The sequence below is a fragment of the Capricornis sumatraensis genome, chromosome 2 (assembly GCF_032405125.1).
Source record: "Capricornis sumatraensis isolate serow.1 chromosome 2, serow.2, whole genome shotgun sequence".
Taxonomy (NCBI): Eukaryota; Metazoa; Chordata; class Mammalia; order Artiodactyla; family Bovidae; genus Capricornis; species Capricornis sumatraensis.
The window spans coordinates 54,747,086-54,753,535 of NC_091070.1; the positions used below are offsets into that span (position 1 = coordinate 54,747,086).

The 6,450-nt window shown below is 42.8% G+C and overlaps 1 pseudogene; it reads right to left on the bottom strand.

The window, feature by feature from the left end:
- Positions 1-4,598: 4,598 nt before the first annotated feature.
- LOC138074697 (U6 spliceosomal RNA) lies at positions 4,599-4,697 on the bottom strand (annotated as a pseudogene).
- Between the last annotated feature and the right edge of the window lie 1,753 nt (positions 4,698-6,450).

Here is a 6,450-nt window from a genome sequence, read left to right on the forward strand (position 1 = left end):
AGGACCCTGCTGCTGCTGCTGCTGCTGCTGCTGCTGCTAAGTCGCTTCAGTCGTGTCTGACTCTGTGCGACCCCATAGGTGGCAGCCCACCAGGCTCCATTGTCCCTCGGATTCCCCAGGCAAGAACACTGGAGTGGGTTGCCATTTCCTTCTCCAATGCATGAAAGTGAAAAGTGAAAGTGAAGTTGCTCAGTCATGTCTGACCCTCAGCGACCCCATGGACTGTAGCCCACCAGACTCCTCCATCCATGGGATTTGCCAGGCAAGAGTACTGGAGTGGGGTGCCACTAAGCAGGGGTCATACCTGGGCTCCTGCACTGGGAGTCCAGAGTCTTAGCCACCGGACCAACAGGGAAGTCCCCGATGATCAGCTTTAAACCTTAGATTCCTAAGTGCTAAAATAGGAATATTAAAACTTAGTTTGCAAATAAGTTCTGGGAAGCAGCTTCCACAGTGTCAGGGATGGAGTAGGTATCCAACAAACAGTGGATGTTCTTACCCAAATGAGCTGTGACAGTATTTAATTTTCACTGAAAGATTTGTGGTAATAGATGAAAACAAATAAAGATGGTAAAGTGATCCATGATGATTGTAAAATCATCTTAAATACAAGAGTCCTAGGACTTCCCTGGTGGTCCAGTGGTGAAGACTCCAAGCTTCCACCGCAAGGGGTCTAGGTTTGATCCTTGGTTGGGAAACAAAGATCCTGCACCCTCAAATCCAGTAGCTTTCAATTTTTCCTTATGACCCACCATAAGTAACACATTTGTATAATAATACATTTCATGCATGAAACTAAGACATACATAGAACACTCCTACTCTTACTATGTGTGAAAGATGCTGAGGTTTTCTATTCTATGGCATTCTATTCCATTTACTGAAAAAAAATTTTCTGGTCATGACTCAGTATGCTTCAAGTGAATGGAAAATTCTAACTCATTAGATCCTTTTTTTTTTTTAATGTGTTTAGAAGGAAGTCTGCCTAATTCATTGACGTCAGAGGAAGTGAAGCAGCTATGGACAACTCTAAAGGCAGTTATTGCTCGCCAGGAGCTTAACATGAATGTAAATCCCAACCTTAACTACACACTCACTCGGTTTTACCACCAGAATACAAGTTCTAAATCATGCTTTACAGCTGCTTGTCATGTAACATTTGGGCAACCTCGGAGGAGTCCCATTGACAGGGACTTGTCTCTGGCTGAGTCATTAAAAAATGGCATATGTCCCAACATCTCTATTTGTATCCATCAGGAGAGGGTTACTGATTTTTCTATTTTAAGCAGTGAAGGATATGCCTTTGCATTCAAGGAGATTCTGAGCCCTCTAATTGCCAATAGATTTGGTGTGATAAGTATGCACTTAGTGAAGTCACATTATAAAATGAGTTGCTCAAATATTTAATCAGCTGTGCACAAAGCCCAGCCACATGGTTCCTTTGGTATAGCATTCTATCCATCATGGCGAGGAGTTGCTATGGGTTACAGTTCTCCTGTCAAACATGAAAAACCTGGATTTGGAAAATGAGTTCTAGCAATGGCTTTCTCTTAGCTGAAGAAAGATTTGCAAGTAAGATCCTTGGGCCAAGCGTGCAAATTTCTTGGATTCTTATCACGCATATTCTTAATGGTTTCCTGGGAATCATCATTTTTTTTCCCCTCAGCCTCATTCGCTCAGAGGGAAGAGCATATATTCTGCATGAAACATGTGCTGAGACCTTTCATAAAGGTTAAAATAATTTGTCCAAGGATATTTAATCAGCCAGGGAAAGAATTGAGACTCAAAATCTGGCCAGGCATTGTTGGGGAAAATGCAATATAAGAAAGAGCTTTTGAAGGAGCTTGAAGTCTAGCGGAAGAGAGAGATACATAAACACATTGACATAGACTAAAAAAAAGGGCTCTCATGATCGGAATGAGTCAAGTCGCATGGGAGATCAAGTGGGTGAATGACTAATTCTGTTATGAGTTCTTTCTTTCTATCTATCTATCTATCTATCTATCTATCTATCTATCTATCTATCTATGGGGATTCCTGGTGTCATTGAAGCTTTGAGAAACAAGATTAATAAAAATAACAAGCCAAGCTCCCACTGAATATGAACTTTATTTTTTATCCTAATATTTGAAATCCTAATATTTCTAAGCCCTGCCTTTTAAGAAGGGTTCTCCCAACTCAAACACTCTATATACTAAATGTTACTCAAAATAAATAGGTCACTGGCTTAAGGTTTATGAAAAACGCTTTTGGCTATAAAGAGATTAGCTTGTCCTACCCTTTGCTGGGCCCATTATTTATTCTTAAAGGTCAAGAATCTGTATGTCTTCTTCTACTTAAGAGAATCAAACTCAGTCTTTTGCTCATTCTCCTCAGTTCCCTTTTTGGTGTCTTCTTTCCTTTGGTAGTAGCTATGACATCCATCTGTCTAACAAAGGTGTTAGATAAAAATCTAACATGTTAGATTGTAATATTTTCCCAAGTATTACAAAGGAGCAAAAAAGGCTAAATTTAGCCCAGCTTTCTTCCTTTCTCCAAACTAGTTCACACAATCCTGCAATTACTTGGACACTTTTAATACTTTAACCTAAAACTTTCTTAAGAGGCAGCAAACATCTCTTTCCCAATAGTTTCAACAAAAGGCTCACTGAATATCATAAATTCTGACTGAGGCTCATGCCCATTCCAGAACCAAAGATGGTGGCCAGGAGGCTTTATATATGGGACAGGTGCTCCAAATCTGGAAAATCCCATGGGCAGAGGGGCCTGGCAGGTTACAGTCCATGGGATCACAAAAGGGCTGGACACGACTTAGTGACTAAACAACAACAACCCATTTCACTGTGTATTTCACCAATACAGGGGGAAGAAAAGACCAAAAATACTGTTACTAGAAACAGGGAGAATAGATGTTGGGCTCCCCTAAAACCACTACCATGAGTATATAAGACCCTACTCAGAAATTGTAGAAGTCTTGGGAAGGGCACTGTATTTTTCAATAAAGCCTGGAATAGAAATTTGAACTAAGTCTTATAGAGATCTTAAGAGGCAGGAAGACATCATCTAATATGTAGTTTGTGTTGGGGAAAAGAGTAAGATAAGAGGTAGGTCTAGGGACCTCCCTGGTGCTTCAGTGGCTAAGAGTCTGTGCTCCCAAAGCAGGGGGTCTGGGTTCGCTCTTCAGTCAGGGAATTGAACTAGATCCCACATGCTGCAACTAAGAGTTTGCATGTTGCCGCAAAGATCCTGCAACCAAGACCCAGAGCAGCCAAATAAATAAATAAAAATTTTAAAAAGAGGTAGGTCTACCACAAAGCTAGTGAAGCTTAAGCGTTCCATATTTGACAGCAATCCTAAAAACCTTCCATAACACTACCATTAACGAATTATAATGCTGAAACAAACTTTTCCAAACCATCAATAGTAAAATATTTAAATAATTCATACTAAAGGGAAGAATACCTATTTTTCCTTTCTATAAAATTGATATTATTAAATTAATGTAATATAAAGAGGTGATAAAATAGTATACACCCTAAAACTTGGGGAAAGTACTTTCGAGGTGTGTCAAATATTCATTCATAAAAATTTCATGCTGTTTATCAGGATTTTGTTATGTCTGTGGTTATTTGTCAGGTCTCTCTAGCATGTTATTTGTCTTCTTTTCTCTATCAAATTAAATATTCACATAGGTACTTATGTATTTATAATTATTGTTCATTTTCTTAAAGAGATCACCAAAACTGTATAAGCTGCAGACCTCACAGAACCTGCATTTATCCCTGGATTCATCCTTTTAGAAGGACCCAGAGAGTGGCCCAGAGCTTCAAGCTTACTTTCAGTGTTAATTGCTCTGTTGTGTCTGACTCTTTGTGACCCTGTGAACTGTAGTCCATCAGGCTCCTCCTGGAGTGGGTAGCCACTTTCTCCTCCAGAGTATCTTCCCAACCCAGGGATCAAATTCAGGTCTCCTGCATTGCAGGCAGATTCTTTACCATCTGAGCCACCAGGGAAGCTCCTTTCCCAGCAATCTCTGACCAGAAATCCCTTCACCACAAACCTAAGGAGGAGAAGGTATCTGTGGCTCTGCATTCCCAGCTTAACTCCCAAGGTCACTCCTCCTGGGCAAGTCTTTTTTAATGTATATTAAAAAAAATATGTATATATTTTTGGCCCTGTGGCATACAGCATCTTAGTTCCCCAACCAGGGATCAAACTTAACAACTGGACCACCAGGGAAGTCCCTGGACAAGCTTAATTGCCCTCCCTTTGAACCAATCAGCCTATGGGAAAGATATATATTGACTGGTTTAAGCCAATCACAGCCCATTCCTGGATTAGAGGTACGGTCAATCCCACCCAAAGCACACACATAAGAACAGAGACAGAGGGGTAATTTTCCAAAGAAACTGGGTGCCCTGGTACCAAGGAGAAGGAGATGCTGGACAGAAAGGAGTAGGTATCTCAAAGCTGAGACTTGCATTGGGTGTAAAATTTAAGAGGGCACCAAAAACTCAGCAAGTTGAATAATATTTTAATGCACTTAAAAAAAAAAAAAACTGAACCAGAAAACTACAGCCTGCAGACTGGCTGCTTAAAAAAAAAATGAAACGCTTCAGGAATTTGTATGTCATCGATGCAGGGGCCAGGCTAGTCTTCTCTGAATCGTTCCAATCTTACTATACGTGCTGCCCTCACCTGCCTGCATTTTTTGTTTTTATTAATAAGCAACTTTTATAACAGTGTCTGGGCTACCTCCCTGGGGAGTTAGGCTCTGCCTCACCACTGCCTTAGAAATTTTTGAAGTTCTAGAAGAAACTTTCTGGGTCCTAGGGCTTCTCGGAACTCAGGAATTGTGAGGTTTTCTTATCCTATGTGCGTGCATACTCAGACGCTAAGTCATGTCTGACTGTGACCCCATGGACTGCAGCCCGCTAGGCTCCTCTGTCCATGGGATTTCCCAGGCCAGAATACTGGAGTGTGTTGCCATTTCCTTCTCCAAAGGATCTTCCCAACCCAGGGATCGAATCTTCATCTCTGCATTGGCAGATGGGTTCTTTACCACTGAGCCACCAGGGAAGCCCTTCTTATCCTATACCTGGTCCTGTGTTAGTCGCTCAGTTGTGTCTGACTCTTTGTGACCCCATGGACCATATCCCACCAGGCTCCTCTACTAATGGAATTCTCCAGGCAAGAATACTGGAATGGGTTGGAGAAGATTCCCTTCTCCATGGAATTTTCCCGATCCCAGGGATCAAACCTGGGTCTCTTGCATTGCAGGTGGACTTCTTACCGTCTGAGCCACCAGGCTATAAGTCAGCCCTAAATTGGCTTCCTGATTCAGAGAGGTGTGGGAAAGCAGACGATGCTCCATTTCCCTAACAATTAGGAGCATCCCTTGTTGCTCAACTGGTAAAGAATCCACTTGCAATGCAGGAGAGCTGGGTTCAATCCCTGGGTTGGGAAGATCCCCTGGAGAAGGGAAAGGCTACCCTCTCCAGCATTCTGGCCTGGAGAATTCCATGGACACAGTCCATGGGGTCACAAAGAGTTGGACATGACTGAGCAACTTGGGCATCCCTGATAGCTCAGTTGGTAAAGAATCCGCCTGCAATGCAGGAGAGCCTAGTTTGATTCCTGGGTCGGAAAGATCTGCTGGAGAAGGGATAGGCTACCTACTCTAGTATTGCTGGTCTTCCCTTGTGGCTCATCTAGTAAAGAATCTGCCTGCAGTGTGGGAGATCTGGGTTGGGAAGATCCCCTGGAGAAAGGAAAGGCTACCCACACCAGTATTCTGGCCTGGAGAATTCCATGGACTGTGTAGTCCATGGGGTTGCAAAGAGTTGGACGCGACTGAGTGACTTTCGCTCATTCCCATATTAATAGCACAAGCCATTCACTTGATTTTGAAGAAAGAAGACTGGTGGGAGGCCTTGGACTCAAGCAGAGCCTCTGCCGTATAGCTCTAGCCCCACACTCCCCCTCCTCAACCCCAAGCTGACAAGGGCAGGCTCAGCCAGCTTGCCGGTGATGCCACATGAGATCTGCTGGGGACAAATGGAGGAAGAGGCAGGCAGACCCTATCCAGCTTGCTGCCAGCCCAAGGCAGGCCTTGCTATTTGATGTGGGTGCACTGTGGGCTTCAGTTACTGAGCTAGGCTTTATCTTCTCTGACAGCTCATAAAAAATCAACCCCGTCACATGCTGTCAGAAGCTAGAAACAGCCCCAGGTATTGGTGAAAGGGGAAAATGCATCCTTCCTTCTGACTGCATGTGAGACAAGAGAGCCAGAATTTCAACAGGACCACAGGTAACCAGTAGAAGTGACTAGTAACTCATAGGTGATCCAAACATGTCATTTTAAATAACAGTATCTATTTACTTCTAAAAAACACATCCATGGAAATGTCAATAAGAGCCATTTGTCAGCTCTGTGACCTTGGTGAGTCAC